The 22,535-nt window shown below is 41.9% G+C and overlaps 1 protein-coding gene and 1 long non-coding RNA gene across 36 annotated transcripts in view; one reads left to right on the top strand and one right to left on the bottom strand.

The window, feature by feature from the left end:
• The window catches only part of LOC144331241 (uncharacterized), a 28,348-nt gene extending 7,836 nt beyond the window's left edge, over window positions 1-20,512 (bottom strand). Inside the window, exon 1 of the long non-coding RNA XR_013398228.1 lies at window positions 20,473-20,512. This is a non-coding gene — a long non-coding RNA (uncharacterized LOC144331241). The remainder of the gene's footprint in view (window positions 1-20,472) is intronic.
• Window positions 1-22,535, top strand: part of LCOR (ligand dependent nuclear receptor corepressor) — a 154,076-nt gene that overhangs the window by 34,682 nt on the left and 96,859 nt on the right. The gene's annotated exons all lie outside the window — the stretch shown is intronic.

Consider the following 22,535-nt stretch of genomic DNA (forward strand, 5'->3'; position numbering starts at 1 on the left):
TCTATGTTTTTAACACGTGTCTCAAATGATGCTTGGACACACTGAAGTTTGGAAGCCATAGTCAAGTGAATAAGGTTACTTTAACCAGCATGCAAGATTCTCCAAGATATCTGATCCCAGGCTATTTCTTCAGTCTCACCTCTGTCTGTATATCCTGCCCAGTCCCTATTCCCTAACCCCTGAAGTGTTCTTACCATAAAATGGCTCACTCTTTTTCTAGTGTACCAGACTAAAATTGAGTAAAAGGTAGTGTTCTGTTTATTGTGATTCAGGTTACTTAAGGAAAAATAAAAACTAAAATGAGAAAGAGGGAGTGTTGATTTTTGGACAGTGTGGTGTACCCCTAATGACTTTAACACAGTGATTTTTAAAAGAGGTTAGGTGGGAGGAATTGTGCATTTGAGAACCACTGTATTAGAAGTATTAGAGATAGTAAGGACTGTAGCTTTTCTGTTTGTGTGTATTGTGATGAGACATGTGAAATGTGACCTTTAACAGGTGAAACATCTTATCTAGTTTTACTTCAAAATGTAATGCTTTCCTTTTTGTTCAGAACATGTTACTCTAAGGTTTCTGAAGCACCAGCAAATGGATTAAGTAAAGGGCTGGGGATTTTCCACAGACAGATTAGTAAAAGTTGGAGGTGGGCAGCAGGCAGAAAAAGAAGACCTTTTAGATTGTATGTGAGTATAAAATGTTGATGCTCCTTCCAGAACTACAGGGATACTTACTGATATACTATGTGTGTGACACAGTTTGCTAGAGAAACAAACCATAAATAATGATAGGCATAATAAAGGGTGAGACTATCATGAATTTCCTCACAGTGGTGCTGCGGTCAGAAAGAAATATTCAATATGATTGTCACCATTCTGGCTAGCATTTAGTAATTTGGCTTGTCATTACTTTTGGGGATGATCATGATGTGGAGTGTCATTAGGGAGGGGAAAATTTTATGAATGTTTGGATACTTAGGGTTTTTTTTTTTTAAATAACTCTGGGAGTTTCTAATATTGTTTATATTTTGCTGTCAGGAACTTGCAGATCCGTACTTTTAACCAGCATGAATGAATTTGTAACTTAGATTCTAGAACCCTGCCTGGCAGATGACCTGGTGGATAGGGCCATCTGTGTCCTTTACACAGATACAAACTATTCTTTCTCTACTGGCTCTCCCTGTTCTTTGCTAAATTTGAGAAAATAACCTTAAAAAAGTGAGGTTCTCTTCTCAACCATATGGCACATTGCAGTGTTGTGCTTATATTTATCAGGACACTTTGTATTGCAAATAACAGAAACCCAACTCAGATTAGTTTAAGTCAAAAAGGTCATTTTGTGGGTTTATGAACTTGGAAGTTCAGAGCATAAAATTAGGTTCTGACAAGACAGGATCCAGGACTTTTAACTGATATCATCAGGAATGTTTCCATATTTCCATCTGTAAGCATTTTGTTGTACTTTTGGCTTTGTTCTTTGGCAGGTGTGATGGTAAAGATGGTCAGTGGCATCTGTTGCCCAGGCTGGAGTGCAGTGGCGCAATCTCGGCTCACTGCAGCCTCAGCATCCCGGGTTTAAGCGATTCTCCTGCCTCAGCCTCCCAAGTAGCTGGGATTACAGGTGCCTGCCACCACACCTGGCTAATTTTTTTTGTATGTTTAATAGAGATGAAGTTTCACCATGTTGGCCAGGCTGGTCTCGAATTCCTGACCTCAGGTGATCCACCTGAGCCTCCCAAAGTGCTAGGATTATAGGTGCGAGCCCCCGCACCCAGTCTAGACTTATATGCCAGAAGGAGGCATGTGTCTCTCTCCTTTTCTTTGAGACCGAGTCTTGCTCTTGTCACTCAGGCTGGAGTGCAGTGGTGATCTTGGCTCACTCCAAACTCTGGCTTCTAGGTTAAAGTGATTCTCGTGCCTCAGCCTCCCAAGTAGCAGACCCTGCAGGCATGTGCTGCCAAACCTGGCTAATATCTTGTATTTTTAGTAGAGAAGGGGTTTCACCATGTTGCCCAGGCTGGTCTCAAACTCCTGAGCTCAAGCAGTCCACTCTTGGCATCCCAAAGTGGTGGGGTTACTGGCGTGAGCCGCCACACCTGGCCTGATGTGTCTCTTTCTGTATAGTACCAGCCAGACTGAGTGGATGGAAGGACATTGGCCAGGCTTGGGTCATGTGGCCCATCCCTGAGCCAGTCACTATGGCCAGGGGAGTGTGGTTCTCTGACTTGACCAGGGACAAGTGTCTGCTTTTGGAGAGGGGCTTGAGATATCCTTCCCTTAGGGCCTGAAGGAGAAGAGTGGTTCTTCATATGAAAATTGGATGCTGTTACCTAAGAGAAATGTATATAGGTTAGGCAAAAATCAGTAAATATTCTAACCATGAATCTAGATCTAATTTTAAAGAAATTGACTGACTTGGGCCACGTGTTGGGTTGAATTGTGTCCCCCAGAAAGATACATTGAAGTCTTAACCTCCAGTACCTGTGAATTTTAGCTTATTTATATATAGGGTCTTTGCAGTTAAAATTAAGATGAAGTCATACTAGATTAGGGTGACCCCTAATCCAACAAGTGATGTCTCCAGAAGAAGTGGGAAACGAGGATACAGACACGGAAGATGGAGGCAGAGATTGGAGTTATACTGCCACAAGCCAAGGAACGCCAAGGATTGTTGGCAACCGCCAGAAGCTAGGAAAAAACAACAAAGGATTCTTTTCTAGAGCCTTTGGAGGGAGCATGGCCCTGTCAGTACCTTGGTTTCTGACTTCTAGCCTCTAGAATTGCAATGTTGTTTTCAGCCAGTTACCCAGTTTGTGGTATATGTTGCAGCAGTCCTAGAAAGCTAATATAGACTATATTTGGCACATGGCTGAAATTTAATTTTGAGTAAGCCCATCATTCTGAAGTGCTGACCATAAGTTTTCCCGGTGGATATCTTCAGAAAATGTGATGTTACTTTGTGGTTGGTTATATTTATGGAACTTTACATTTTAGTCTATAGTTAGAGTTTAGCTGAACCTGTGTTCCTTGTTGATGGACAGCTAAACATTTCTCAGTGTGTTCTACTCAGCAGTCATGTGTGAAAACTAATAGAAGAAATAAAGTGAAACACCTACAGTAGATACATGCCAATATCCTGAGTATAAAAGAAAGAGTATGTTTGGGGCAATTAGCTGTTGAAGTAGGGATACTTAGTATTTTGGTGAGTCCAAGCAAAAACTTAATAACTTGAACGATATTTCCAGGTTCTAGTTCATTTTCAGCAAACGAAGAGTTGGATAACACCTTTACGGTTGGCTGGACTTTGAAAAAAAACATATATGTTATGAATATTCTTTTGGTTTCTAATTTATAGAAAGTGGATATCTTCTATAGGTACTGTAATTCTTGTTCAGAACCTTTGTGATGTGACAAATTCATTTTTGAGGAACCTGAGACTTTACTGGAAAAACAGATTTTAGGAGACCTATGCAAGTAGTTTTAAATCCATATGCTCTCCCTCCCAGCCCCACTAAAATTCACTAAAATGAAATAACAGTAAGTAAAGAAAATGTCATAAGTTCGTAATGATGAGTGCAGTAAGCTTGTTTTAACACTTATAAATATTTTTGACAGTGGTGGTGTGAGTGTGGGAAAACAGTATCTGTTTTTCCTCTGCTCACACCATATTACAATAATCACAGTCTTCAACACAGAAGAGTTCTGTGACCAAATGTGGATTTTTTTCTCCCACCAACAAGCAGGCAATCAATTCTGCAGTGGACACTAGGTGGGTCTCTTCTCCCCCTCCCCCTCCCCCTCCGTCTCCGTCTCCCTTCTGTCTTTTTTTTTTTTTTTTGAGACAGGGTATCTTACTCTGTCACCTGGGCTGGAGTTCAGTGCGCGATCACAGCTCACTGCATCCTCCACTTCCTGGGTTCAAGTGATTCTCCTGCCTCAGCTGCCCGAGTAGCTGAGGTTACAGATGCGTGCCATCACACCCGGCTCATTTTTGTATTTTTGGTACAGACAGGGTTTCACCATGTTCCAGGCTGGTCTCCAGTGATCTGCCTGCTTCGGCCTCCCAAAGTGCTGGGATTGCAGGGGTGAGCCACTGCACCCAACCAAGGTGGTGTCTTCTGCTTCAATTCCAACACTGTCTACCTGGAGATACCATCAGATCCCACATATGAGGGCTCCGTCTCTAAGACTGACCCTCCTCCTTCGTACACCAGTCTTAAGTCTGGGCCTCTGGAACTTCTTACTGACTGTCTTCAAGTTGGGGTTCCCATAACTCCCTCTTTGCATTTGATTACTTTGCTAGAGTAGCCCACAAAACTCAGGGAAGCACTTATTTACAGTTACTGGTTTATTATAAATGATATTACAAAGATACAGATGAGATGCATAGGGCAAGGCATGGAGGAAGGGGCACAGAGCTTTCATGCCCTCCCTGGGCACACTGCTCTCCAGGAACCTCCACATGTTCAGGTATCTGGAAGCTCTCCAAACCCAATCCTTTTAAGTTTTTATGGGAGGCTTCATTACATAGGCATGATTTTTTTTTTTCTTTTCCTTTTTTTTTTTTTTTTTTTTTCTGAGATAGCATCTCACTCTGTTGCCCAGGCTGGAGTGCTGTGGCATAACCTTGGCTTGCTCTAGCCTCGATCTGAAGCAGTCCTCCCACCTCAGCCTCCTGTGTAGCTGGGACTACAGGTATGCACCACCATCCCTGGCTAATTTTTGTATTTTTTTGTAGAGATGGGGTTTCACCATATTACCCAGGCTGATATCGAACTCCTGACCTCAGGTGATCCACCCGCCTCCACCTCCCAAAGTGCTGGGATTACAGGCATGCACCACCAAGTCCAGCCACGTAGGCATGATTGATAAACTGTTGGCCATTGGTGATCAACTTAACCATCAGCCCCTTTCCCTTTTCCAGAGTTTGGAAGGTGGGTTGCAAGTCCCAACCCTCTAATCCTGCCTTGGTCTTCCTGGTGACCAGCTCCCATCCTGAAGCTACCTAGGGATTGCCAGCCACCATCAAGTCATTACTGTACAAAAAGACAACACTTTGTAGTCTCTAAGGATTTTAGGAGTTAAAGAGGGTCCAAGACCAAATATATATTTCAGAATATCATGAGTACCTTTTTTAAAGTTTAGTAAATTTTTTTTTTTTTTTTTGAAACAGAGTTTTGCTCTTGTGGCCCAGGCTGGAGTGCAATCGCATGATCTCAGCTCACTGCAACTTCTGCCTCCTGGGTTGAAGCAATTCTCCTGCCTCAGCCTCCCAGGTAGCTGGGATTACAGACACCCACCACCGCACACCTGGCTAAATTTTGTATTTTTAGTAGAGACGGGGTTTCACCATGTTGGCCAGGCTGGTATCGTACTCCTGACCTCAAATGATCCATCCGCCTCAGCCTCCCAGAGTCTGGGATTAGAGATGTGAGCCACCATGCCCAGCCAAAGTAATATGTTTTCTTTTTCTTTTTCTTTGTCTTTTTTTTTTCTTGAGATGGAGTCTCACTCTGTTGCTCAGGCTGGAGTCCAGTGGCAAGCTCTCGGCTCACTGCACCCTCTGCCTCTTTGGTTCAAGTAATTCTCCTGCCTCAGCCTCCTGAGTAGCTGGGATTACAGGCACGTGCCACCACACTCAGCTAATTTTTGTATTTTTAGTAGAGGTGGGGTTTCACCATGTTGGCCAGGCTGGTCTTGAACTCCTGACCTCAAGTTATCTACCCACCTCGGCCTCCCAAAGTGCTGAAATTACAGGTGTGAGCCACCACGCCTTGTCCATCTTGTGAATTTTCTGATTTTTTCACATTCAGAATTGATTTTCTGGGAATTGATTCTAAAAGTTTGATAGCATCATGAGTGCTTGGAAACGTGAAGTGTGTGGATTGGGATAGCATGATCAGATTTTTCTGAGGTCGACCCTTTTCAAGAAAACATAGCCTGGTGGTGTGCAGTCTTTAAACTGCTTTAAAGGAGTTTAGGAAAACTGCTCAAATTTTGCCCGAAGGCTTGGTCTTGTATTTACCTTAGGCATTTTCTAAAATAGTTTTTCTCTAATAAGTTTAAGTTGATATTTTTGGTTTGATTTAGTGTGTTCTGTAGAATGCTAGATGCCTTCTTTCATGATGCTATCTTTTATCTGTAACCTGCCTATTTTATCTGTTGTTTTTGGCACTTTATTCTTTCTGTGTCAGTTAGCATTATGTTTACTGAGTGTTGGAGGAACTGTTTTGAGCTTTTTGGTAGGAATGTCACTTTGTATGTTTACATTCTGATGTGAAACACCCATCCCTGAGCAGTTATATTTCTATAGCTAATGATGCCATTAAATATTAACTTGGCAGTAGTTTATGAACCTTATTGCCTAATTTCTTAAGGTCCAATATCTTAGAAACTCTGGAAGCACATCATAAAATACACAACAGAGATTAAAGGTTATAAGAATAAATGTGCCCAACTAAGAAGGAACCAATAGGTAGAAGAAAAAGGATGGGAAATAATGACACAGAGGACAGTCCAATATTCTGAGAGCCAAGTTGAAAAGGAAGTAGATACGCGAGTAATGACTCATAGATGCTAATCCAAAATGTTCTCTGTCAAATAAAGGTATATTGACTTTCAGTTGATTTTTCAAACAAGGAAAAATCCTTATTTGCTCTGGGGACAGTCTTTGTTTAGATGGTGTGGTTGGATTGTATTTTTTATTCACTGAGCCAAATGTTCTGTGAACATCTTTACTAGCTACCGAGCACTATGGGGGGATACAGTGATGTGCAAAGCAGACTCTGTTCCTGCTCGCGTGGCACTTAGAATATAATGGGAAAAATAGGGACATCAGTAACACGAGGAACCAGATAAAAGCTCTGAAAAGAGACATTGTTCTCTGCGTGTATGTATGGTCATGCGCTTCTTAACAACGTTTCAGTCAACAACAGACCACATATATGAGAGTAATCTTGTAAGATTATAATACCGTATTTTTACTATATCTTTTCTTTGTTTAGGTATGTTTAGATATACACATACTTACCATTGTGTTACGATTGCCAACAGTACAGTGGCATGCTGTAAGTTTGTAGCCTACGAGCAGTAGCCTAGGTGTGTAGTAGGCTATACTGTCTAGGTTTGTGTAAGTACAACCTATGATGTTCACACAACAACACACCTGTTGACATATTTCTCAGACCATATACCTGTTGTTAAGCGCTCAAGACTATAATTGTGTGTGAGTTGTGGGGGTGGATTGGAGTAATAGAAACTCAGAAGAATTTCTGAGAAAAGAAAATTTAATTTGAGAGACGAGATTAGTAGAAGTTGATTAACTATGGGCAGGAGGTGGGGTAAGTGTGGTTGGTACAAGGGACCGTAGGATATCAACATATATTTTCAGAAGATGGAAGAAGGAAAGTTAGATCTTAATTTCCGTCTTAAGACTCACTCTGGTTTATAAAAAATTCATATTTTCGTCTCACCATTTGATGTGCTTAAACATGTCTTTATAAGGTTCAGTTTTAACTGTGGAATATTAGGCTGTTTTAAAAAAATTAGGGAAACTGTGAAAATTGGAAGGGGGCGCTGGATGAGTATATTGTTAAAATTTTATGGGAAGAAAAGATATACCTAGGCACTAGATATTTCTGTAAATGCATAGCTGCACAATTGCTCCCATTGGAGAAGCATGAAGGCATTCTTTTTTTTAAAATTATTTTTTATTTTTTTGAGATGGAATCTTGCTCTGTCGCCCAGGCTGGAGTGCAGTGGCGTGATCCCAGCTCACAGCAAGCTCCACCTCCCGGATTCATGCCATTCTCCTGCCTCAGCTTCCTGAGTAGCTGGGACTATAGACGCCCGCTACCACGCCGGGCTAATTTTTTGTATTTTTAGTAGAGATGGGGTTTCACCGTGTTAGCCAGGATGGTCTCGATCTCCTGACCATCAGCCCGCCTCGGCCTCCCAAAGTGCTGGAATTACAGGCGTGAGCTGCCGCGCCTGGGTATGAAGGCATTCTTAAGCAGACGCTCTGCCAGTTTCTACCTCTCTCTTTTGAGATACAATTGAAATGTACAGTAGTTATACACCCCTATTGCCATCACCCAAAACAAGAAATAGAACACTTCTGAGTGGGGTGCAGTGGCTCACGCCTGTAATCCCAGCACTTTGGGAGGCCGAGGTGGCCTACAATTGCCACTCAACTGTAGCGTAAGAGATTGGCCGGAAAAGGATATTAGCAAACCTTCAAGGAGGCTGGCAGTGTTCTATTTCTTTTTCCTTTTTTTTTTTTTGTTTTTTGTTTTTTTTTTTTTTTTTTTTTGAGATGGAGTCTTGCTCTGTCGCCCAGGCTGGAGTGCAGTTGCGCGATCTCGGCTCACTGCAAGCTCCGCCCCCCCGGGTTCACGCCATTCTCCTGCCTCAGCCTCCTGAGTAGCTGGGACTACAGGCGCCCGCCACCTCGCCCGGCTAATTTTCTTGTATTTTTAGTAGAGACGGGGTTTCACCGTGTTAGCCAGGATGGTCTTGATCTCCTGACCTCGTGATCCGCCCGTCTCGGCCTCCCAAAGTGCTGGGATTACAGGCTTGAGCCACCGCGCCCAGCTTTTTTTTTTTTTTTTTTGAGATGGAGTCTCGCTCTTGTCACCCAGGCTGGAGTACAATGGCGCGATCTCAGCTCACTGCAACCTCTGCCTCCCAGGTTCAAATGATTCTTCTGCCTCAGCTTCCCAAGTAGCTGGGATTACAGGTGTGCGCCACCACGCCCAACTAATTTTTGTATTTTTAATAAAGACGGGGTTTCCCCATGTTGGTCAGACTGGTCTCGAACTCCTGACCTCAGGTGATCACCCACCTTGGCCTCTGGGATTACAGGCGTGAGCCACCGTGCCAGGCTCAGAAGTGTTCTATTTCTTGTTTTGGGTGATGGCAATAGGGGTGTATACAACTGTCATAACTACTGTACATTTTAATTGTATCTCAACTAAACACGATAAAAAAAATCACTCCTATTTGATTTTGAGAGATCAAAAGAGAGTTTTGCTCTCGTTGCCCAGACTGGAATACAATGCCGCAATTTCGGCTCACTGCAACCTCTGCCTCCCTGCAGCCTCCCCCTCCCGGGTTCAAGCAATTCTCTTGCCTCAGCCTCCCTAGTAGTTGGGATTACAGGCACGTGCCACCACACCCAGCTAATTATTTGTATTTTTAGTAGAGACGGGGTTTTACTATGTTGGCCAGGTTGGTTTCAAACTCCTGACCTCAGGCAATCCATCCGCCTCGGCCTCCCAAAGTGTTGAGATTACAGACATGAGCCACCATGCCCGGCCCCAAACAACTCTTGAAAGAGGTTTATACCACCACTTTACATTCCCACCAACAATTTATGAGAGATTGGTTTTTCCACATTCTCCCAGATTTTTGGTATTTGTCAGTCTTTTCTATTATTATTATTATTTGAGACGGAGTTTTGCTCATTGCCCAGGCTGGGGTGCAATGGCGCAATCTTGGCTCACCGCAACCTCTGTCTCCCGAGTTCAAGTGATTCTCCTGCCTCAGCCTCCCGAGTAACTGGGATTACAGGTGTGCTCATCTCGGCCTCCCAAAGTGCTGGGATTGTATTTTGAGTAGAGATGGGGTTTCTCCATGTTGATCAGGCTGGTCTCGAGCTCCGAACCTCAGATGATCCGCCTGTTTCCGCCCCTCAAAGTGCTGCGATTATGGGCGTGAGCCACTGTGCCCGTCCAGTCTTTTCTGTTTTAAATATTGGCCATGTGCAGTGGGCTTCATCTGTAACCCCAGTACTTCGCGAGGCTGAGGCAGGAGGATCGTTTGAGTCCAGGAGTTTGAGACCAGCCTGGGCAACATATGGAGATCTTGTCTCCCCAAAACATTTAAAAATTAGTTGGGTGTGGTGGCACATACCTATAGTCCCAGCTACCCAGAAGGCTGAGGTGGGAGGATCACTTGAGCTGAGGAGATTGAGACTGCAGTGAGTTGTGATCATACCACTGCATTCCAGCCTGGTTGACAGAGTGAAATTCTGTCTCAAAAAATGTATTTATAAGCCAAATGTGTTGGCTCACTTCTGTAATCTCTTTGGGAGGCCAAGGTGGGAAGGCAGGAAGATGACTTGAGCCCAGGAGTTCAAGACTAGCCTGGATAATGTAACAAAACCTCATCTCTGTTTTATGTGTGTATATATATATTTAATCTACTTAATATGCAAAAATAATACAATATATTTATGTGTAAATATATATAAGTTTTAGAATTTTTTGTCCATTTTTTCAAGATAGCCTACTGGAATTTTAACAAAGATGATAATTGAATATATTAATTTTTTTTTCTCTTTTGGAGATGGAGTCTTACTCTTGTTGCTCAGGCTGGAGTGCAGTGGCATGATCTTGGCTCACTGCAGCCTCAGCCTCCCTGGTTCAAGAGATTCTCCTGCCTCAGCCTTCCCGAGTAGCTGGGATTACAGGTGCACACCACCACGCTCAGCTAATTTTTGTATTTTTAGTAGAGACAAGGTTTCTCCGTGTTGGTCAGGCTGGTCTCAAACTCTTGACCTCAAGTGATCCACCCACCTTGGCCTCCCAAAGTGCTGGGATTACAGGCATAAGCCACCGCACCCACCGGGGTCTCAGTTCTTCTTAAGGAAATATTTAGGTACGCTAAACTGTAAGCTTCATGAGGATGTATAGACTTACCTGTGGTGCTCATCATTAAGCCTAAGCTAGGGAGTGATGGGGCTCATAGGCAGGATCTGACTTCAGAGCCTAAACTTCTAACCATAAGTTGTTTGTTTTTGTTTTTGTTTTTTTTTTTTTTTGAGACGGAGTCTCTCTGTCGCCTAGGCTGGAGTGCAGTGGCGCGATCTCAGCTCACTGCAAGCTCCACCTCCTGAGTTTGGGCCATTCTCCTGCGTCAGCCTCCTGAGTAGCTGGGACTATAAGCACCCACCACCACGCGTGGCTAATTTTTTGTGTTTTTAGTAGAGATAGAGTTTCACTGTGTTAGCCACGATGGTCTCGATCTCCTGACCTCGTGATCTGCCTGCCTCTGCCTCCCAAAGAGCTGGGATTACAGGCATGAGCCACTGTGCTCGGCCCTAAACCGTAAGTTTTTACTTCTACTGTAAGAAGAAAAACAAACAAAAAAACACTAGACTAATTAAAACCATAATAAAATCTCCCAAAGTCAGTAGGCACTGACATATTATAGCCTTCCCAAATCAGAACAAATTTTTCGTATGTTGTCAATTTACCAGACATAAAGAATAGCTCAGATCTCATAGACTCTTCAGATCTCACAGACTAATTTCAAGTCTTTTTAAAGTTTTGGAAAATACATGCTATTTGGAATTATATCATCCTCGAATATTAAACCTGGGCTCAAAAATCTGTTGTTTGAAACTGGAAATAGTTAACTCCAGTTTTCTTCTATTAAGATAAAATTCTTTCATCATGTCTGTGCCCTCTAAAATAACCCTCCTATTGCTTTGTCTTCCCCTTCTTCCCTCCTAGTCCTTCTGTAGTCATTCTGTTTAGAACCAAGACGCTCATGAGTTTAAGAATTAGAGCAAGAAGAAATTGGGCTAGAGATGTACAAAAGCTTTGGACAATAGTAGTTTTGCTTGTCCTCATTCATATTAGAAGTGCTGTTAATTTACTGATAAATTCTAGGTTGGAGGACAAATCTTTGCAACTGGTTCCATATCAGTCAGTAATAGTTTGTTTTCCTTCAACCATATTGAGCTCCCGAAGTATGGAACAATGAGCAGATGTGAACCAAGATGCTGGGATTTTTTAAGTTTCAGATATGTATGTTTATATATAAGAGACAGGATCTTGCTCTATTGTCCAGGCAGGAGTGCAGTGGCATGCATGATCATAGCTCACTGCAGCCTTGAACTCTCAGGCTCAAGAGATCCTCCTGCCTTAGCCTCTCAAGTAGCTAGGCCTATAGGCATGTGCCACACCTAGCTTTTTTTTTTTTTTTTTCTTCTTCTTTTTTTTCTCTTGTAGAGACAAGGTTTCCCTATGTTGCCCAGGCTAGTCTCAAACTCCTGGCCACTAGTGATCCTCTTGCGTTGGCCTCCTGAAATGCTGGGACTACAGTGTGAGCCACCACTCCCTGGCTCAATTTTTTTTTTTTTTTTCTAAAGAATCAGAATAGGAAAAGGTCACTTTATTTAGACCTTTACTTTTTTCTATTTTTTGAATCAGGGTCTCATTCTGTCGCCCAGGCTGGAGTGCAGTAGCATGATCTCGGCTCAGTGCCACCTCGGCTTCCTGGACTCAAGTGATTCTCTAGCCTTAGCCTTGAGAGTAGCTGGGACTACAGGCGTGAGCCACCATGCCTGGCTAATTTTTTTTTCTTTTTTTTTTTTGGTTGTTTTGTAGAAATGGAGGTTTCGCCATGTTGCTCAGGCTGGTCTTGAACTCTTGAGCTCAAAGCAAACTGGCCTGCCTTGGCCTCCCAAAGTGCTGGGATTACAGGTATGAGCCACATGCCTGGCCTATTTAGGCCTTTTCTAAGGAGATTAGAAAATTAGTTGGTAAATTAGTTTTAAAAAGTAACTGCAGTAGTTTATCAGTTATTATCGAACCATGATATTATAGGCAGAAAGGAGGAGGAGCATTTTAGGAGGTGTATCTTACAAAACAACAACAGTAAATAAACTGACTTAATAACCTTCTGAAGTCACAATATTTGCCACTTTCATAGAGTCAAGATAGAATCGTGGTCCTCAGTTCATCTTCTCCCCATGAAGATTTGTAACTTTTGGTGGAGTCCCAAATAGACTCACATAGTCCGTGCCACATAGAAGCAGTTCTTCTGATCAAAAACACCTGAGATGAGGACTGCTCCTAAAATACTGGCCCTGTAGCTTGCCCCACAGTCTGTAGCTAACTCACATGCTACTGTCTCTACATAGGTAGCCATGTCTGATAGTCCACATAGTTGGAGTTAGGTGTGAACTCTATTGTGAGGGCACATGTGGCTTATGCCATTCCCGCGGTGTCAGTAAAAAGTATTGCTGAAACTGTGGAAATTTCAGAGATACCATCAGTATCAGCAGCCACACAGTTTAGCCTTTGTTACAGTGAGATTTTAAGAGTATCCAAAGAATCAGAGTGACCTGAACTGAGTGAAGATTTTAGCAAGATACAGAGGCAGTGCTGTTTACAAATGAAGGAGTAGGCTGGATGTGGTGGCTCACACCTGTAGTCCTAGCACTTTGGGAGGCCAAGGTAAGCGGATCGCTTGAGCTCAGAAGTTCGACACCAGCCTGGGCAACATGGTGGAACCCTCTCTCTACAAAAAATCAGCTGGGCGTGGTGGTACTCACCTGTAGTCCCAGCTACTTGGGGGACTGAGGCAGGAGGATCGCTTAAGCCCAGGAGGTCTAGGCTGCAGTGAGCTGAGATCACACCACTGCACTCCAACATGAGACTCTGTCTTAAAAAAAAAAAGGAAAATTACCCTAAGGAGCAAGCTAAATTAACGTAAGACCATAACTGACAAATTATAATGAAGATAAAGACTACCAGTTAATTCTTCTTATAACAATAATAGCCTTAGTGTTTCAGAAGCACAATAGAGGAAGATGTTCTTATTGTATAAGCTGTTTGGGGTTGGGCAGATATTTATGTGATTTCAAATGAGGTTTGTATTTAAAAGGTTATTTTTATTAAAACAGTAAGTATATTTTAAAAAAAACCTATAGTATTAGATGACAGCAGGGTTACCCCAAATCCCCTATGCAGAAATAACTGCCATTATTAACACTGTAGACAACTTTTATTGCATAGATACAGATAGAAGGGTGAGCAAAGGGCTAAGATGGATGAGTGGAGGGATGGATGGTTGGAAAGATAGACATAAGTTTAATAAAAATTGAGTTATATATGCTGCTTGTATTTTTAAATATTAACTTTAATTCTATTTGAATTTAGCAGAAAGGGAAATTGAAGCCATTGGTACCTTGAAGTAAATGTTAATTCACAGCACGAAGTACTGTAATTAGTTTCTAAAAGCTTCTTCTAAGTTTGTGGGGAAAAAGATTATGAGGGAAAAAAAACTAAGTCATTGGAATTTTTTTAACTTTCCATTTTAGACAGTGGTTGTGCTTTAAAAGGTGAGGAAATTAGCATTCTAACATTTCTTTTCATCACTTTTTCCCTGAATTGCTGAGTTTGTAAATTATTTTAGTTTTATGCTCTCCAGGTTTATGAAATTTACATTCTTTTCTTTAATCCTAATTCCTGTGGTTGTGTTAAATTGATTCTATGTTTGAATGGATTCAATATTAAGTAAGTTGTTTTGTTTTTTGATTTTTATATATATATATATAATTTTTTTTTTTTTTTTTTTTTTTTTGAGACAGGGGCTCCCTCTGTGGCCCAGGCTGGAGTGCAGTGGTGCAATCTCAGCTCACTGTAACTTCTGCCTCCCTGGTTCAAGCGATTCTCCTGCCTCAGCCTCCTGAGTAGCTGGGATTACAGGAGCCCACCACCACAGTCCGAATAATTTTTATAGTTTTAGTAGAGATGGGGTTTCACCATATTGGTCAGGCTGTAAATAAGTTGTTTTGATGTTAATTCTGTGGTGAACAATGATTAAAATATTCTTCTAGGATTAAACGGTGTGGAGGAAGGGATAGCATCATGGAATTTTTAGAAAACCAGCTGTTGGGTTGACTGAGGGACATTCATGAGCTTTCGCCAACCTCTCTTGCTTGTAGAAAAGAGGACAATGGGGCACTTCAAGACCCAGAAAGAATTTTCTTGAAAATGATTTGCTTTACTGAATGGAAATTCCGTTTTACTAAAATAGAAAACATTAGATATAGTCCAAAAATATTTATTCTTGAGCATATGTATCATGTACTATAAAACTATTATTTTGTAGCTTTAGTAGAGATCAGTATGGTTGTAAGATGTCTTGCACAGTGTTTGCAGATTTCTGCTATTTTTTAAGTTTTTATCACTTCCACATGTGCCATCATTAAAGATTCTTTCTGATTCTTGCGTATCTGGATTCCCATCCAATCTTTGACCTATATTGCCAGTGTAGTTTTTCTAAAACATTATGCCATTACCTGTCAATAATCCTTCAATGACTCCTCATAATCTTCAGGATAAAATCTGAACTCTAACATGGCTCTCCACGCATATTTTAGTTTACTGCTTACTATTTTACCCAATTTATCTCCATGTCCCAGTAATCAGCATAATAATAGTTAACATTTATGTAGTATTTTTTATGCCAATAACTGACCGAGCAGTCATAATAAACTGCTTGTAATTCTGCAAATCATGTACTCTCAGTACTCTGCAAATAGACCATGTACTCTACGTCTACATGTAGAGTACCCTGTGACTAGAGTACTTTTTTTTTTTTTTTTTTTTTGAGGCAGAGTTTCACTCTTGTTGCCCAGGCTGGAGTGCAGTGGCGTGATCTCGGCTTCTGGGCTCAAACGATTCTCCTGCCTCAGCCTTCTGAGTAGCTGGGATTACAGGCACGCACCACCATGCCCAGCTAATTTTTGTATTTTTAGTAGAGACCACGTTTCACCATGTTGGCCAGGGTGGTCTCGATCTCCTGACCTCGTGATCCACCTGCCTCAGCCTCCCAAACTGCTGGGATTACAAATGTCAGCCACTGCGCCCAGCCTGTCAATCTCTTTAATTATGTAACACTTGCTTATTCTTTGAGATTCCATCCAGACGTCATTTCTTGGAAGCAGAATTTCCATACTCATTTTCTGCACCGCCACCCCCACCCCTTAAAATTTTTGTGAGCTGCCAGGGCAATACATTATATAATACCTAGTCTAAAACGGCTGGGTGCGGTGGCTCACGCCTGTAATCCCAGCACTTTGGGAGGCTGAGGCAGGCGGATCACAAAGTCAGGAGATGGAAACCATCCTGGCTAACACGGTGAAACCCCATCTCTGCTAAAAATACAAAAAATTAGCCGGGCGTGGTGGCAGGCGCCTGTAGTCCCAGCTACTCGAGAGACTGAGGCAGGAGAATGGCGTGAACCCAGAAGGCAGAGCTTGCAGTGAGCCAAGATCGTGCCACTGCACTCCAGCCTGGGCGACAGAGCGAGACTCCATCTCAAAATAATAATAATAATAATAATAATGTATAAAACAGAACACAGTTTTTTTCTCTCTTACTCTCATCCTGTGTTGCCCCTTTTTCTACAGTGGTTAAAGTTCAGTAGGACTCAGTTTAAGAGCAGAGGAAATAGGATTTTTGATTGTTCATCATCACCACTGCCTTCTTCAGACCATGTGTTTTAAAACACGTGAGCCAGGTTTGATGGCCCAGGCCTGTAATCCCAGCATTTTGGGAGGATGAGGCGGGCCAATCATTTGAGCTCAGGAGTTAGAGACCAACCTGGGCAGCATGGTGAAACCCTGTCTCTACAAAAAATGTAGAGTTAGCTGGGTGTTGTGGGGTGCCTGTGTAGTCCCAGCTACTTGGGAGGCTGAGGTGGGAGAATTGCTTGAGCACAGGAGGTTCTTCGAGGCTGCAGTGAGCTGTGTTTGCACCACTGCACTCCAGCCTGGGCAACAGAGCAAGACCCTGTCTCAGAAAAAAACAGCAGAAAACACACGTGGTCCACTGGTAGGAGGCATAAAATTAGTAAGATCTTGCTTTCGAAGATCCCAAATTCTACTGGTAAAAGACTGACTTTTAAAGACTTAAACATTAAAAAAATAAAAAATTAAAAAAATTAAAAACATAAAAGAGGTAGAAGCAACATAGACAGTTTTTTCCCCTATCATATTGTCTTAGTTCATTTTCTGTTGCTGTGACAGAATACCTGAGACTGGGTAATATACAAAGAAAAGACATTGATTTCTTAACAGCTATGAAGTCTGGAAAGTCCAAGATTGAGGAGCCATATCTGATGAGGGCCTTCTTGCCTCTAATCGTGGAGGATACCTCATGGAAGAGAGCAAGAGTGCCAGCTCAGGTCTCCCCCTTCTTAAAGTCACTGTTCCCATCATGAGGACCCCACCCTGATGACCTTACCTAATCCTAATTACCTTCCAAAGGCCCTACTTGCAAATATCATCCAACATATGAATTTGGGGATTAATTTCTCAACACATGAAATTTGGGGATACATTCAAACAATAGCACATATCGAAATGGGAAAGGCCTTTAAATTATAAAAGAAATGGTGTTTATATAAAAATTAAATACTTTATGTGACAAAAGCCATATAATCAAAAAGCAAGAGAAAAAAGACTGCAGCTTTTATTAATATATAACTTTCTGCCATGTATTAGAATGAACTCTTAATATTCAGAAAGTAAAAAAAATTAATGACTCATTAGAAAATACGGACAAGCAATGAATAGGCAGTTCACAAAGAATTAAAAAGCCCAATCGGCTTTTTTTTTTTTTTGAGACAGAGTTTCGCTGCTGTTGCCCAGGCTAGAGTGCAGTGGTGCGATCTCAGTTCACTGCAATCTCCGCCTCCCAGGTTCAGTGATTCTCCTGCCTCAAGCCTCCGGAGTAGCTGGGATTACAGGCGACTGCCACCACACCCAGCTAATTTCTTGTATTTTTAGTAGAGATATGGGGTTCATCATGTTGGCCAGGTTGGTCTCAAGATCCTGACCTCAGGTGACCCACCTGCTTTGGCCTCCCAAAGTGCTGGGATTACAGGCGTGAGCCACTGCACCCAGCCAATAGACATATTTAAAAATTGTTCAGTCTTTATTATAATCAAGGAATTGCAAATGTAAACATCAAAGTAAAATCTTTTTGCCTATTGTGTATTGACTAAGATAAGGTGAAGCATCCAGAGGACCCAGGGGTCATCTCATGTGCTCTCACTGGCCTAAGATGGAAAATAAACTATTTTTAAAAAATGGCTACGATGGATTTAGCTATATCAAATCAACAAAAATCCAGGAATTCATAGTGATACTTTGAAAATGGGCCAGGTACGGTGGCTCATGCCTGTAATCCAAGCACTTTGGGAGGCAGAGGTGGACGAATTGCTTGAGCTCAGGAGTTCAAGACCAGACTGGGCAACATGGTGAAAACCCCGTCTCTACAAAACATTCAAAAATTAGCTGAATGTGGTGATACGTGTCTGTAGTCCCAGCTACTTGGGAAGCTGAGGTGGGAGGTTCACTTGAGCCCGGGAGGTTGTGGCTGCGGTGAGCTGTGGTCATGACACTGCACTCCAGCCTGGGTGACAGAGTGAGATCCTGTCTCAAAAAAATAAGTAAAATAAAAATAATTTATTGATCATCTTTGGAGATTGCAAGGGTGTCAACTCATTTTTCTGATGATTTTTTTTTTTTTTTTTTTTTTTGAGACAGAGTCTTGCTCTGTCACCCAGACTGGAGTGCAATAGCACAGTCTTGGCTCACTGCAAACTCTGCCTCCTGGATTCACGCCATTCTCCTGCTTCAGCATCCTGGGTGGCTGGGACTACAGGCGCCCGCCACCATGCCCAGCTAATTTTTTGTATTTTTAGTAGAGATGGGGTTACACCGCGTTAGTCAGGATGGTCTTGATCTCCTGACCTTGTGATCCACCCACCTCGGCCTTCCAAAGTGCTGGGATTACAGGCGTGAGCCACCGTGCCTGGCCTAAAAATTTATAATAGGAGAAGAATGAAACATTTATCCTCCCTATCACCCACAAAGTATATTACAAGGTAATCACATAGTTGATAGTGGAAAGCTGTTCATTGAATAATTTAGTTAATGAAGAAAAATGAAAGAGAGTACTATTTTGCATCCATATACAGTAATTGTTCCAGGCAGATTATCAGTATATGCTAGTATATTTAAAAGTGTAGAAAAATGACAATGCAGACCATGTAAGGTGTATAGGCCATTGTGACAACTTCCACTTTTACTTTGAGCAAAATCGGCAGCATTGTAGGCATTTGAGCAGGAGATTTGACAGGATGAGATATAACTTAGTTTTAGCAAATTAACTGGTTGATAATTGGCCAGGAGTGCTGGGAGCAGAATTGACATATACACCAAGCTGGAAGCTATTGCATCAATCCAGGTGAGAGATGAAGGTTGCTCGTACCATATACTAGTAGAGGACAGAAGTGATTAGGACTGTAAATATATTAGATTGATAGATCTAACAGACTGCTGATAGATTAATGTGAAAAGTGAGAAGAGAGAAAAGGAGGATTAAAGAGAGGAGGTTAGGAGGACTCTAAAGTTTTTGGTTTAAGCAACTGAAAGTTTAGAGTTGCCATTAACCAAGAAGGAGGCAACTGGGTGGCACAGGTTTGGAGACAATAAAGAGTTCAGTTTCGACTACTTCCACGTAGTAGGTACTCTTTATGAGCATAGTATTGCTGAATATTAAATTCCGGGAGTATGAGAAAGCTGTCATGAGGTGGCCTTTCATTGTCAGCCTCATATTGTTCATTAACCATGATTTCTCATTTCATCAACTTGATGTTTTTGTATTTTGTTTTGTTTTTCCTTCTCTTCTCTCTTCTCCGTTTTCTCCTCTCTCCTCTCTCTTCTCTCCTCTTCTCTTCTCTCTTCTCTTCCGACATTGTCTGGCTCTGTTGCACAGGCTGGATTGCAGCAATGCAGTCATAGCTAACTGCAGCTGTGACCTCCCAGGTTCAAGCAATCCTCCCACTCGCTTCAGCCTCCCGAGTAGCTGGGACTACAGGCTCACACTTCCACATCCGGCTAATTTTTTATTTGTTGTAGAGACAGGGTTTTGCCATGTTGCCCAGACTGGTCTCGAACTCCTGAGCTCAAGCGATTCGCCTGCCTTGACCTCCCAAAGTGCTGGGATTACAGTCTTGAGCCACCATGCCTGGCCTTTATTTTGCTTTTCCATTTAAGATGTGTATGTATCACCCACTATATGCTGAATACTGTTTAATTTTTCAAATATCTATTTAGTCCTCATAAAAACAGTGAAATATATTGTCATACAGGTTTCACAGGTGAAGCACAAAGAAATTAAGGAACTTGCCCAAGACCACTCAGCTAGAAAAGGTAGAACTAGGACTTGAACCCCTTGAACCCCAGTGCTTCAAGAGTTCATATTCTAAACCACTATGCAGTGCTGCTTTCCTTTTTATTATTTCCCGTTATTTTATTGTAGTCATGAATGGAGAGTAGGATTGAAGCAAAAGCCAGAAGCTTATTCCAAGCCATCTCCACACAGAGTTTGTGGCTAATGAGTACTTCCGTAGCTTTAAAAATCATAGTTATTTTCATAATATAAAAAACAAACAGTTTAAGACTGCTAGTGCTGGTAGAAAAGTTGTAGAAATTATATCTCATGGTGCTCTTAGGCAATATTTAGGAGACCTTCTGAAATGTAATGGTTATCTAGGTTGAAGACTATGTATCAATACTGCATCTTTTTTTTTCTTTTGAGACAGTCTCTCATCTCACTCTGTCGCCCGGGCTGGAGTGCAGTGCATGATCTTGGCTCACTGCAACCTCCGCTCCTGGGTTCAAGCTTTTCTCATGCCTCAACCTCCTGAGTGTGCTAGGATTACAGGAGTGTGCCACCACACCCAGCTAATTTTTGTGTATTTAGTAGAGGCAGGGTTTCACCGTGTTGGCCAGGCTGGTCTTGAACTCCTAGCCTCAAGTGATCTGCATACCCCAGCCTCCGAAAGTGCTGGGATTACAGGTGTGAGCCACCACGCCTGGCCAATACTGTATCTTTGTGATTCTGTTTGCACGTCTGGCATGTTACAAGAAGTATTGGTTTGGGATTTGTGGATTAATGGTGTTTCATATGTTCCCATATTTAATGTTGCTTCAGTTGCTTCACTGTTAATACTGAAAATTCTTAAGGATCTGGCTGGCCATTTGCATTCAGGTATTAGTTTTGCTCTATTTGGTTTAAACTGACATTGCCTCAAAAGGCAGTGTAGCTTTTTAGTACATACTCCTCTTTAATAATGTCAGTGACCTTTAGAGCTGTCAGTTTGAAATAATACAACTTTGCAAAATGTTTTATATCATTGGTTTTCCCTGGAGGGCATAGTGAGACTACAAAGGTGATGATAATCGTGGCCTTCTAGCATTGAGAAAATATATTTTAAGGCCATCTTGTTTAGGTTATCTATATTCCTTGTTTTTTTGTGGGTTTTTTTTTTTTTGTTTGTTTTTTTTTTTTTTTTTTTTTTTGGAGTCTCACTCTGTCATCCAGGCTGGAGTGCAGTAGTGCAATCTTGGCCGACTGCAACCTCCACCTTCCGAGTTCAAGCAATTCTCATGCCTTACCCTCCAGAGTAGCTGGCATTACAGGCATACGCCACCATGTCTGGCTAATTGTTGTATTTGTAGTAGAGACGGGGTTTTGCCATGTTGGCCAGACTGGTCACAAACTCCTGACCTCAGGTAATCCTCCTACCTCGGTCTCTCAAATTGTTGACATTACAGGCATGAACCACCACCCCTGGTCGGTTATCTGTCTTCTTAATGGGGACCACATAAATATAGAGCAACACTATATGATTTAATTCTGCTTCTCTTTGTTGGCATTAGTGAGTCATCAGTACAATTTTAGAAAAAATACACAGAATCATATTTTTCCAGATAGCCAAGATGTAACAGTTGATATTTGTTTCTTGTATTGAACGTAGGTGAACCACTGAACACAGTTTGAGTGACTGTCAAGTCTTCCAAGAATCAAATATAACTAGTATCATTTAGGATGCATAAGAAAAATAAATTCGTTACATATAGTGGATGTCTTAGTGCATTTGAACTTGATTCTCTCAGATAGCCTGGTTTTTAGGCTCATCTTGACTGTGGTCTGTTTTTGTAAGTCTCAAGAGCTAAGGGTGGTTTTTCGTGAAGTAGGGACAGAGATTGTATATGGTCTGCAACACTTGAAATATTTATTATCTGGCCTTTTACGAAAAGGTTTGTCTAACTCTCTCCTAGAGAAGAGAGTATGTAGATTTGAATCCCAGCCTCTCTCCTTTGGTAGCTGTTTGGCCTCATTATCTGACTCTAGATGGGAGATAGTAACAGTACCTATCTCAAAATTGTTGTGAAGATTACATAAAGTAATGAGTATCAAGTTTTAGAATACAGTTTAATGATGGTTAACTGGTATTTTAACATATTTAATATGTAGTATAAAATGGTAATATATGCTGTTGGTCTATGAATATGGCAGATACCAAGTCTTGGCTTTGTGATGCAAAGTGATGCTTTTGTTGTTGCTTTGGGGTTTTTTTTTTTTTTGAGATGGAGTTTTGCTCTTGTAGCCCAGGCTGGAGTACAGTGGCGCAACCCTCGGCTCACTGCAACCTCCACCTCCTGGGTTCAAGCAATTCTCCTTCCTCAACCTCCCAAGTAGCTGGGATTACAGGCACCCGCCACCACGCCTAGCTAATTTTTGTATTTTTAGTGGAGACAGGTTTTCACCATGTTGGCCAGGCTGGTCTCAAACTCCTGACCTCAGGTGATCCACCCATCTCAGCCTCCCAAAGTGGTGGGATTACAGGCGTGAGCCACCATGCCCAGCCAAAGCAATGTTA

Source organism: Macaca mulatta, chromosome 9, assembly GCF_049350105.2.
Source record: "Macaca mulatta isolate MMU2019108-1 chromosome 9, T2T-MMU8v2.0, whole genome shotgun sequence".
Classification (NCBI taxonomy): Eukaryota; Metazoa; Chordata; class Mammalia; order Primates; family Cercopithecidae; genus Macaca; species Macaca mulatta.